This window comes from Triticum dicoccoides, chromosome 2A (genome assembly GCF_002162155.2).
Source record: "Triticum dicoccoides isolate Atlit2015 ecotype Zavitan chromosome 2A, WEW_v2.0, whole genome shotgun sequence".
NCBI lineage: Eukaryota > Viridiplantae > Streptophyta > Magnoliopsida > Poales > Poaceae > Triticum > Triticum dicoccoides.
The window spans coordinates 123,633,568-123,647,283 of NC_041382.1; positions in this window are offsets into that span (position 1 = coordinate 123,633,568).

A 13,716-nucleotide genomic window follows, 5' to 3' on the forward strand; every position below is an offset into this window, starting at 1 on the left:
AAATGTTTTGATAGTGTGATCAAAGCATATGGTTTTATACAGACTTTTGGATAAGCCGTTATTTACAAGAAAGTGAGTGGGAGCTCTGTAGCATTTCTAATTTTATATGTGGATGACATATTGTTGATTGGAAATGATATAGAATTTCTGGATAGCATAAAAGGATATTTGAATAAAAAAATTCAATGAAAGACCTTGGTGAAGTTGCTTATATATTGGGCATCAAGATCTATAGAGATAGATCGAAACGCTTAATTGGACTTTCACAAAGCACATACCTTGACAAAGTTTTTAAGAAGTTCAAAATGGATCAAGCAAATAAAGGGTTCTTGCCTATGTTACAACGTGTGAAGTTGAGTAAGACTCAATGTCCGACCACGGCAGAAGATAGAGAGAAAATGAAAGATGTTCCCTATGCTTCAGCCATAGGCTCTATCATGTATGCAATGCTGTGTACCAGACCCGATGTGTGCCTTGCTATTAGTTTATCAGGGAGGTACCAAAGTAATCCAGGAGTGGATCACTTGACAACGTCAAGAACATCCTGAAATACCTAAAAAGTATGAAGGATATGTTTCTCGTTTATGGAGGTGACAAAGAGCTCGTCGTAAATGGTTACGTCGATGCAAGCTTTGACACTGATCCAGTCGATTCTAAATCGCAAACCGGATACGTCTTTTTATTAAACGGTGGAGCTATCAGTTGGTGCAGTTCTAAACAAAGCGTTGTAGCGGGATCTACATGTGAAGCAGAGTACATAGCTGCTTCAGAAGCAGCAAATGGAGTCTGGATGAAGGAGTTCATATCCGATCTAGGTGTCATACATAGTGCATCGGGTCCAATGAAAATCTTTTGTGACAATACTGGTTCAATTGCTTTGGCAAAGGAATCCAGATTTCACAAGAGAACCAAGCACATCAAGAGACGCTTCAACTACATCCGGGACCAAGTCTAGGTGGGAGACATAGAGATTTGCAAGATACATACGGATCTGAATGTTGCAGACCCGTTGACTAAGCCTCTTCCACGAGCAAAACATGATCAGCACCAAGGCTCCATGGGTGTTAGAATCATTACTATGTAATATGGATTATTAACTCTAGTGCAAGTGGGAGACTGAAGGAAATATGCCCTACAGGCAATAATAAAGTTATTATTTATTTCCTTATATCATGATAAATGTTGCTCACAATGCCTATGTTAAGGAATTTATTGAGAGAATTACCATTGCTTTGGAAGAAAATAATGATATGCATGAATCTATAGATAATTATGATTCCGATGATTTGATTGAAATATCCCTTGATGAACATGATGCTTGCTATTCTTATAGCCATGGTGCCAATATTTATGGAGATGAATTTGCTATTGTTCCTTATGTTAAACACGAGATTATTGCTATTGCACCCATACTTGATAGTTCCTTGAATCAAAAGCATGATTGCAATGATTTTACTATAAATTCTATTGATGTCAATTGTGCTAATAATATGCAAAACCCTAAGCTTGGGGATGCTAGTTTTGCTATGTAATCTAGTTGTTGCAACGATCATGATTGGGGTGATTCTTCTTTTGATCTTGAAAATTTATTTAAGCCCCATGATGAATATAAGATTGATAATAAGGTTTGCAATACTGAAAGTGGGTTTGGAAGAGTGTGAACTTTAGATCCCACGTATTTGGAGAATGTTCAATCTTATGCAATTTTCAATAAAAGTGGGTTTGGAGAGGTCATGACTTTAGTTAATGTTAATCCCACTATTTTGGAAGAGTGTCAACTTTGCATGCATGTGGATCATGTTGAAAATATTTTATGTGATAGCTATTTTGTTGAATTTTCTTATGATCCCACATGTAATTATTATGAGAGGAAAATATGATTGTAGAAATTTTCATGTTACTAAATTACCTATCGTTATGTTGAGATTGCTATTGTTTCTTTCCGCTTCCTTGCATATGCTAGTTTTTGCTTGCTATGATAATTTGTTTGCCTATAAGATGCCTATGCATAGGAAGTATGTTAGACTTAGATGTGTTTGTCACGTGTTTCATGATGCTCTCTTTGTGCTTCAGTTCTTGTATTTCATGTGAGCATCATTGAAATTATCAATGCCTAGCTAGGGGCGTTAAACGATAGCGCTTGTTGGGAGGCAACCCAATTTTATTATTGTCTCTTGCTTTTTGGTTCTGTTTAGTAATAAATAATTCATCTAGCTTCTGTTTATATGTGGTTTTATGCTTTTAATTAGTGTTTGTGCCAAGTAGAACCTTTGGGAAGACTTGGGGGGGAGTTTTTGCGATCATGCTGTAAAAACAGAAACTTTAGCGCTCACGAGATTTGCTGCCATTTTTTACTGGAGAGTGTGATTAGGTTGATTACTTTTGAAGATGATTAATAGACAAATTACCCACGTCCACCAATTTATTTCAGAGTTGTTGGGGTTACTGAAGTATTCGAAACCTACAGATTACTACAGACTGTTCTGTTTTTGACAGATTCTGTTTTTCGCGTGTTGATTGCTTATTTTGATGAATCTATGGCTAGTATCGGGGGGTATGAACCATAGAGATGTTGGAATACAGTAGATTTAACACCAATATAAATAAATAATGAGTTCATTACAGTACCTTGAAGTGGTGGTTTATTTTCTTATACTAACGGAGCTCATGAATTTTTTTTTTGAGTTTTGTGTTGTGAAGTTTCAAGTTTTGGGTAAAGATTTGACGGATTTTGGAATAAAGAGTGGCAAGAGACTAAGCTTGGGGATGCCCAAGGCACCCCAAGGTAAAATTCAAGGACAACCAAAAGCCTAAGCTTGGGGATGCCCCGGAAGGCATCCCCTCTTTCGTCTTCGTCTATCGATAACTTTACTTGAGACTATATTTTTATTCACCACATGATATGTGTTTTGCTTGGAGCGTCTTGTATGATTTGAGACTTTTCTTTTTTGTTTACCACAATCATCCTTGCTGTACACACCTTTTGGAGAGATACACATGAATCAGAATTTATTAGAATACTCTATGTGCTTCACTTATATCTTTTGAGCTAGAAAATTTTGCTCTAGTGCTTCGCTTATATCTTTAAGAGCACTGTGGTGGTTGTATTTTATAGAAATTATTGATCTCTCATGCTCCACTTATATCATTTTGAGAGTCCTTTATAACAGCATGGTAATTTGCTTTGGTTATAAAATTAGTCCTAATATAATAGGCATCCAAGATGGGTATAATAAAAACTATCATAAAAAGTGCATTGAATACTATGAGAAGTTTGATACTTGATGATTGTTTTGAGATATGAAGATGGTGATATTAGAGTGATGCCAGTTGAGTAGTTGTGAATTTGAGAAATACTTGTTCTAAAGTTTGTGATTCCCGTAGCATGCACGTATGGTGAACCGTTTTGTGAAGAAGTCGGAGCATGATTTCTTTATTGATTGTCTTCCTTATGAGTGGCGGTCGGGGACGAGCGATGGTATTTTTCTATCAATCTATCCCCCTAGGAGCATGCGCGTAGTACTTTGTTTCGATAACTAATAGATTTTTGCAATAAGTATGTGAGTTCTTTATGACTAATGTTGAGTGCATGGATTATACGCACTCTCACCCTTCCACCATTGCTAGCCTCTCTAGTACCGCGCAACTTTTGCCGATACCATAAACCCACCATATACCTTCCTCAAAACAGCCACCATACCCACCTATTATGGAATTTCCATACCCATTCCGAGATATATTGCCATGCAACTTACCACCGTTCCGTTTGTTATGACACGCTTCATCATTGTCATATTGCTTTGCATGATCCAGTAGTTGACATCGTATTTGTGGCAAAGACACCTTTATAATTCTTTCATACATGTCACTCATGAGTCATTGCACATCCCGATACACCTCCGGAGGCATTCACATAGTCATATTTTATTCTAAGTATCGAGCTGTAAATTTTTCGAGTTGTAAGTAAATAAAAGTGTGATGATCATCATTATTAGAGCATTGTACCAAGTGAGGAAAGGATGATGGAGACTATGATTCCCCCACAAGTCGGGATGAGACTCCGCATAAAAAAAGAGAAAAGGAAAAAAATGAGAGAAAAAGAGAGAAGGGACAATGTTACTATCATTTTACCACACTTGTGCTTCAAAGTAGCACCACGATCTTCATGATAGAGTCTCCTATGTTGTCACTTTCATATACTAGTGGGAATTTTACATTATAGAACTTGGCTTGTATATTCCAATGTTGGGATTCCTCAAAATGCCCTAGGTCTTCGTGAGCAAGCAAGTTGGATGCACACCCACTTAGTTCTTTTGTTGAGCTTTCATACACTTATAGCTCTAGTGCATCTGTTGCATGGCAATCCCTACTCACTCACATTGATATCTATTTATGGGCATCTTCATAGCCCGTTGATACGCCTAGTTGATGTGAGACTATATTCTGCTTTTTGTCTTCTCCACAACCACCATTCTATTCCACCTATAGTGTTATGTCCATGGCTACACTCATGTTGTTGGGAAACGTAGTAATTTCAAAAAAATCCTACGCACACGCAAAATCATGGTGATGCATAGCAACGAGAGGGGAGAGTATCATCCACGTACCCTCGTAGACCGTAAGCGGAAGCGTTATGAGAACGTGGTTGATGTAGTCGTACGTCTTCACGATCCGACCGATCCAAGTTCCGAACGCACGACACCTCCGAGTTCAGCACACGTTCAGGTCGATGATGTCCCACGAACTACGATCCAGCAGAGCTCCACGGGAGAGTTCCGTGAGCACGACGGCGTGATGACGGTGATGATGTTGCTACCGATGCAGGGCTTCGCCTAAGCACCTCTATGATATGATCGAGGTGGATTATGGTGGAGGGGGGCACCGCACACGGCTTGGAACAATCAACTTGTGTGTCTATGGGGTGCCCCCTTGCCACGTATATAATGGAGTGGAGTAGGGGGAGAGGCCGGCCCTCCTAGGCGCGCCCCAAGGGGAGTCCTACTCCCACCGGGAGTAGGATTCCCCCCTTCCATGTAGTAGGAGTAGGAGAGAAGGAAAGGGAAAAGAGAAGAGAAGGAAGGAAGGAGGGGGTACCGCCCCTCCCCCAAGTCCAATTCAGACTAATCCTTGGGGGGCGCAGCCTCCCCTCTCTCTTTCCTCTAAAGCCCAATAAGGCCCATATACTCCCAGGCGAATTCCCGTAACTCTCCGGTACTCCGAAAAATACCCGAATCACTCGGAACATTTCCGATGTCTGAATATAGTCATCCAATATATCGATCTTTACATATCGACCATTTCGAGACTCCTCTTCATGTCATCGATCTCATCCAGGACTCCTAACTACCTTTGGTACATCAAAACACATAAACTCGTAATACCGATCGTCACCAAACGTTAAGCGTGCGGACCCTATGGGTTCGAGAACTATGTAGACATGACCGAGACACGTCTCCGGTCAATAGCCAATAGCAGAACCTGGATGCTCATATTGATACATATTCTATGAAGATCTTTATCGGTCAAACCGCATAACAACATACGTTGTTCCCTTTGTCATCGGTATGTTACTTGCCCGAGATTCGATCGTCAGTATCTCAATACCTAGTTCAATCTCATTAACGTAAAGTCTCTACTCGTTTCCGTAATACATCATCCCGCGACTAACTCATTAGTTGCATTGCTTGCAAGGCTTTAAAGTGATGTGCATTACCGAGAGGGCCCAGAGATACCTCTCCGACAATCGGAGTGACAAATCCTAATCTCGATCTATGCCAACTCAACAAGTACCATCGGACACACCTATAGAGCACCTTTATAATCACCCAGTTACGTTGTGACGTTTGGTAGCACACAAAGTGTTCCTCCGGTATTCGGGAGTTGCATAATCTCATAGTCAGAGGAACATGTATAAGTCATGAAGAAAGCAGTAGCAACAAACTAAACGATCATCGTGCTAAGCTAACGGAATGGGTCAAGTCAATCACATCATTCTCTAATGATGTGATCCCGTTAATCAAATGACAACTCATGTATATGGCTAGGAAACTTAACCGTCTTTGATTCAACGAGCTAGTCAAGTAGAGGCATACTAGTGACACTCTGTTTGTCTATGTATTCACACATGTACTAAGTTTCCGGTTAATACAATTCTAGCATGAATGATAAACATTTATGACGATATAAGGAAATAAATAATAACTTTATTATTGCCTCTAGGGCATATTTCCTTCAGTCTCCCACTTGCACTAGCGTCAATAATCTAGTTCACATCTTTATGTGATTAGTTCACATCTCCATGTGACTAATACCCAAAGGGTTTACTAGAGTCAATAATCTAGTTCACACCGCTATGTGATTAACACCCAAAGAGTGATCATGTTTTGCTTGTGAGAGAAGTTTAGCCTACGGGTCTGCAACATTCAGATCCGTATGTATTTTGCAAATTTCTATGTCTACAATGCTCTGCACGTAGCTACTCTAGCTAATTTCTCCCACTTTCAATATGTATCCAGATCGAGACTTGGAGTCATCTAGATCGATGTAAAAATCTAGCATCGACTTAACTCTTTACGACGAACTCTTTTATCACCTCCATAACCGAGAAATATTCCCTTAGTCCTCTAAGGATAATTTTGACCGTTGTCTAGTGATCTACTCCTAGATCACTATTGTACTCCCTTGCCAGAAAGATGTTAAGGTATAAAATAGGACTGGTAAACAGTATAGCATACTTTATAGAACCTATGACTGAGGCATAGGGAATGACTTTTCATTCTCTTTCTATTTTCTGTTGTGGTCGGGTTTTGAGTCTTTACTCAACTTCACACCTTACAACACAGGCAAGAACTCCTTCTTTGACTATTCCATTTTGAACTACTTCAAAATCTTGTCAAGGTATGTACTCATTGAAAAAACTTATCAAGCATCTTGATCTATCTCTATAGATCTTGATGATCAATGTATAAGCAGCTTCATCGAGGTCTTTCTTTGAAAAACTCATTTCAAACACTCCTTTATGCTTTCCAGAAAATTCTACATTATTTTCGATCAACAATATGCCATTCACATATACTTATCAGAAATGTTGTAGTGCTCCCACTCACTTTCTTGTAAATACAGGCTTCACTGCAAGTCTGTATAAAACCATATGCTTTGATCACTTTGTTAGCACCTTTAGGATCGACAAAACCTTCTGGTTGCATCATATGCAACTCTTCTTTTAAGAAATCCATGAAGGAATACAGTTTTGACATCCATTTGCCAGATTTCATAAAATGTGGCAACTGCTAACATGATTCGGACAGACTTTTAAGCATCGATACAAGTGATAAAATCTCATCATAGTCAACACCTTGAACTTGTCGAAAACATTTTGTGACAATTCGAGCTTTGTAGATAGTAACACTACTATCAGCATCCGTCTTCCTCTTGAAGATCCATTTATTCTTAATGACTCACCGATCATTGGGCAAGTCAATCAAAGTCCATACTTTGTTCTCATACATGGATCCCATCTCAGATTCCATGGCCTCCAGCCATTTCGCGGAATCTGGGCTCATCATCGCTTCCTTATAGTTCGTAGGTTCATCATGGTCAAGTAACATGACATCTAGAACAGGATTACCATACCACTCTGGTGCGGGTCTCACTCTGGTTGACCTACGAGGTTCGGTAGTAACTTGATCTGAAGTTACACAATCATCATCATTAGCTTCCTCACTAATTGGTGTAGGAGTCACAGGAACAAATTTCCATGATGAACTACTTTCCAATAAGGGAGCGGGTATAGTTACCTCATCAAGTTCTACTTTCCTCCCACTCACTTCTTTCGAGAGAAACTCCTTCTCTAGAAAGGATCCATTCTTAGCAACGAATGTCTTGCCTTTGGATCTGTGATAGAAGGTGTACCCAACTGTCTCCTTTGGGTATCCTATGAAGACACATTTCTCCGATTTGGGTTTGAGCTTATCAGGATGAAACTTTTTCACATAAGCATCGCAACCCCAAACTTTAAGAAGTGACAACTTTGGTTTCTTGCCAAACCACAGTTCATATGGCGTCGTCTCAACGGATTTAGATGGTGCCCTATTTAACGTGAATGCATCTGTCTCTACTGCATAACCCCAAAATGATAGTGGTAAATCGGTAAGAGGCATCATAGATTGCACCATATCTAATAAAGTATAGTTACGATGTTCGAACACACCATTATGCTGTGGTGTTCCAGGTGGCGTGAGTTGCGAAACTATTCCACATTGTTTCAAATGAAGACCAAACTCGTAAATCAAATATTCTTCTCCATGATCAGATCGTAGAAACTATATTTTCTTGTTACGATGATTTTCCACTTCACTCTGAAATTATTTGAACTTTTCAAATGTTTCAGATTTATGTTTCATCAAGAAGATATACCCATATCTTACTCAAGTCATCTGTGAAGGTCAGAAAATAACGATACCTGTCAGGAGCCTCAACACTCATCGGACTGCATACATCAGTATGTATTATTTCCAACAAGTATGTTGCTCGCTCCATTGTTTCGGAGAACGGAGTCTTAGTCATATTTCCCATTAGGCATGATTTGCAAGCATCAACTGATTCATAATCAAGTGATTCCAAAAGCCCATCAGCATGGATTTTCTTCATGCGCTTTACACCAATATGACCTAAATGGCAGTGCCACAAATAAGTTGCACTATCATTATTAACTTTGCATCTTTTGGCTTCAATATTATTAATATGTGTATCACTACGATCGAGATTCAATAAACCATTCACCTTGGGTGTATGACCATAGAAGGTTTTATTCATGTAAACAGAATAACAATTATTCTTTGACTTAAATGAATAACTATATTGCAATAAACATGATCCAATCATATTATGCTCAACACAAACACCAAATAACATTTATTATAGGTTCAACACTAATCCCGAAGGTAAAGGGAGTGTGCGATGGTGATCTTATCAACCTTGGAATCATTTCCAACACACATCATCACCTCGTCCTCAACTAGTCTTTGTTTATTTTGCAGCTCCCGTTTCGAGTAACTACTCTTAGCAACTGAACTAGTATCAAATACCGAGGGGTTTTCTATAAACACTAGTAAAGTACACATCAATAACATGTATATCAAATATACCTTTGTTCACTCTGCCATCCTTCTTATCCGCCAAGTATCTAGGGCAGTTCCACTTCTAGTGACCATTTCCTTTGTAGTAAAAGCACTCAGTTTTAGGCTTGGGTCTAGCTTTGGGCTTCTTCATGGGAGTGGCAACTTGCTTGCCATTCTTCTTGAAGTTCCCTTTCTTTCCCTTGCCCTTTTACTTTAAACTAGTGGTCTTTTCAACCATCAACACTTGATGCTTTTCTTGATTTCTACCTTTGTCGATTTCAGCATCACGAAGAGCTTGGGAATCGTTTTTGTTATCCCGCGCATATTATAGTTCATCACGAAGTTCTAGTAACTTGGTGATAGTGACTAGAGAACTCTGTCAATCACTATCTTATCTGGAAGATTAACTCCCACCTGATTCAAGTGATTGTAGTACTCAGACATTCTAAGCACATGCTCACTATCTGAGCTATTCTCCTCCATCTTGTAGGCAAAGTACTGTCAGAGGTCTCATACCTCTCGACACAGGCATGAGTATGAAATACCAATTTCAACTCTTAGAACATCTCATATGTTCCGTGGCGTTCAAAACGTTTTTAAAGTCCCGGTTCTAAGCTGTAAAGCATGTTGCACTAAACTATCAAGTAGTCATCATACCGAGCTTTGCCAAAAGTTCATAACGTCTGCATATGCTCCTGCAATAGGTCTGTCACCTAGCGGTGCATCAAGGACATAATTCTTCTGTGTAGCAATGAGGATAATCCTCAGATCACGGGTCCAATCCGCATCATTGCTACTAACATCTTTCAATTTATTTTTCTCTAGGAACATATCAAAAATAAACGGGGGAGCTATGTGCGAGCTATTGATCTACAACATAGATATGCAAATACTATCAGGACTAAGTTCATGATAAATTTAAGTTCAATTAATCATATTACTTAAGAACTCCCACTTAGATAGACATCCCTCTAGTCATCTAAATGATCGCGTGATCCAAATCAACTAAACCATGTCCGATCATCACGTGAGATGGAGTAGTTTTCAATGGTGAACATTATGTTGATCATATCTACTATATGATTCATGCTCGACCTTTTGGTCTCCAGTGTTCCGAGGCCATATCTGCATATGCTAGGCTCGTCAAGTTTAACCCGAGTATTTCTGCGTGTGCAAAACTGGCTTGCACCCATTGTATGTGAACGTAGAGCTTATCACACCCGATCATCATGTGGTGTCTCGGCACGACGAACTTTGGCAACGGTGCATACTCAGGGAGAACACTTGTACCTTGAAATTTAGTTCAAGATCATCTTATAATGCTACCATTGAACTAAGCAAAATAAGATGCATAAAGGATAAACATCACATGCAATCAAAATATGTGACATGATATGGCCATGATCATCTTGCGCCTTTGATCTCTATCTCCAAAACACCGTCATGATCTCTATCGTTACCGGCATGACACCATGATCTCCATCATCTTGATCTCTATCAATGTGTCATCACATGGTTGTCTCACCAACTATTGCTATTGCATAGCGATAAAGTGAAGCAATCATTTGGCGCTTGCATCTTATGCAATAAAGAGACAACCATAAGGCTTCCGCTAGTTGCCGATAACTTCAACAAAAACATGATCATCTTATACAACAACTTATATCTCATCATGTCTTGACCATATCACATCACAACATGCCCTGCAAAAACAAGTTAGACGTCCTCTACTTTGTTGTTGCAAGTTTTACGTGGCTGCTACGGGCTGAGCAAGAACTGTTCTTAGCTATGCATCAAAAACCACAACGCAGTATAGTGATTGATTTTTGATCTTCAGAAAAAACCCTATTCATTGAATCCTATTCAACTAAAGCTGGAGAAACAGACACCCACTAGCCATCTGTGTGCGAAGCACGTCGGTAGAACCAGTCTCGCGTAAGCGTACGCGTAATATCGGTCTGGGCCGCTTCATCCAACAATGCCGCTGAATCAAGAATCAACTAGTGACGGCAAGCAATATGTATATATCCACGCCCACAACTCCTTTGTGTTCTACTCCTGCATATGACATCTACGCATAAACCTGGCTCGGATGCCACTGTTGGGGAATGTAGTAATTTCAAAAAAAAACCTACGCACACGCAAGATCATGGTGATGCATAGCAACGAGAGGGGCGAGTATTGTCCACATACCCTCGTAGACCGTAAGAGGAAGCATTATGAGAACGCAGTTGATATAGTCGTACGTCTTCACGATCTGACCGATCCAAGTATTGAACACACGTCACCTCCGAGTTCAGCACACGTTCATCTCGATGACGTCCCACGAACTCCGATCCAGCAGAGCTCCACGGGAGAGTTCTGTCAGCACGACGGCATGATGACGGTGATGATGTTGCTACCGACGCAGGGCTTCGCCTAAGCACCGCTACGATATGATCGAGGTGGATTATGGTGGAGAGGGGAACCGCACACGGCTTGGAATAATCAACTTGTGTGTGTATGGGGTGCCCCCTGGCCACGTATATGAAGGAGTGGAGGAGGAGGAGAGGCCAGCCCTCCTAGGCGCACCCCAAGGGGAATTCTCCTCCCACCGGGAGTAGGATTCCCCCCCTTCCATGTAGTAGGAGTAGGAGAGAAGGAAAGGGAAAAGAGAAGACAAGGAAGGAGGGGGTGTTGCCCCTCCCCATAGTCCAATTCGGACTAAGCCTTGGGGGGGCAGCCTCCCCTCACTCTTTCCCCTAAAGCCCAATAAGGCCCATATACTCCCCGGTGAATTCCCGTAACTCTCCGGTACTCCGAAAAATACCTCAATCACTCGGAACCTTTCCGATGTCCGAATATAGTCGTCCAATATATCGATCTTTACATCTCGACCATTTCAAGACTCCTCGTCATGTCCCCGATCTCATCCGGGACTCCAAACTACATTCGGTACATCAAAACACATAAACTACACATAAACTCATAATACCGATCGTCACCGAATGTTAAGCGTGTGGACCCTACGGGTTCGAGAACTATGTAGACATGACCGAGACACGTCTCCGGTCAATCACCAGTAGTGGAACCTGGATGCTCCTATTGATACATATTCTATGAAGATCTTTATCGGTCAAACCGCATAACAACATACGTTGTTCCCTTTATCATCGGTATGTTACTTGCCCGAGATTCGATCATCGGTATCTCAATACCTAGTTCAATCTCGTTACCGGCAAGTCTCTTTACTCGTTTCCATAATACATCATCCCGTAACTAACTCATTAGTTGCATTGCTTGCAAGGCTTTAATGTGATGTGCATTACCGAGAGGGCCCAGAGATACCTCTCCGACAATCGGAGTGACAAATCCTAATCTCGATCTATGCCAACTCAACAAGTACCATCAGAGACACCTGTAGAGGACCTTTATAATCACCCAGTTACGTTGTGACGTTTGGTAGCACACAAAGTGTTCCTCCGGTATTCGGGAGTTGCATAATCTCATAGTCAGAGGAACATGTATAAGTCATGAAGAAAGTAGTAGCAATAAACTAAACGATCATCGTGCTAAGCTAACGGAATGGGTCAAGTCAATGTAACATCCCAAAATTCTAAATTTTGGAATGTTATAATAAATAGATAGATTTGATTGATTGTTTGATTGATTGTCTGAAAGTGAGTGAATTCGAAACTTTTGAAAGTTAAATGAGAGGGAATAAAAGGACTTTCCCAAACTTTCATATTTGCTTTCTGATCTCCATGAATTCAAATTCTTTTCAACACAAAACCCTAGAGAGAAGATGACATGACTTCTTTCATTTAAAATGACAAGGGTGTTTGAAAAATATTTGAATTTCATTGGGAAATATTTTCCAATTCTGAAACTTTATGCAACTCAATGATTTTCACGAGAGAAGATAAAATGACTTCTTCAAATTATGAAATATGAGTTGGGAGTTTCAAAGGATCAATTTCAAGTCCTTTTGGAATTAATTTTCAATTTGGATTTATTTGAGTTTTATTCAAATTATTTTTCTCCAAAAATAAAATATATGGAAATTAGGGTAACATGATTCCCTACATTAGAAAGTTGGAGAAAAATTAATTTGAAATCATTTTGTTATTTTTTAAATGATTTTTGCTGGATTTTAAAAGACCAGTAAGCACTCTTTGTTTTATCTGAATTTGTGTGAATTTTATTTAAAGCTAGAAAAATGTTCACGGCGTAGAAAATCGTTTTCTGAAAATTTTGATATATTATATGCCTATATAATATTTTTAGTTATTTTGTTTTTATTATTTTAGTTCTCTGGAAAAAAAATGTTTATAAAAAAAAACCTTCCCGCCAACTGGGCCGGCCCAGCCAACCGGCCAGGCCAAGGCCCAGCATCGCGCCGCCTTCCCCGTCGTGGCCGACCGGGACTCCACCGGAGTCCGGCACCGACACGGCCTCCTCCTGCCCCCTCGCCCACGCCACGGAGCCGCCCCGCCCCCATAAATGCGCCGGCCCCGCCGCCCCTTCTCTCTCCGCCCCGCACCGCTTCTCGCCGCCGCCCCGAGCCGGATCGCGCCGCCGCCGCTGCCAACCACCGCCGCCACAGTCGCGCTTCGCC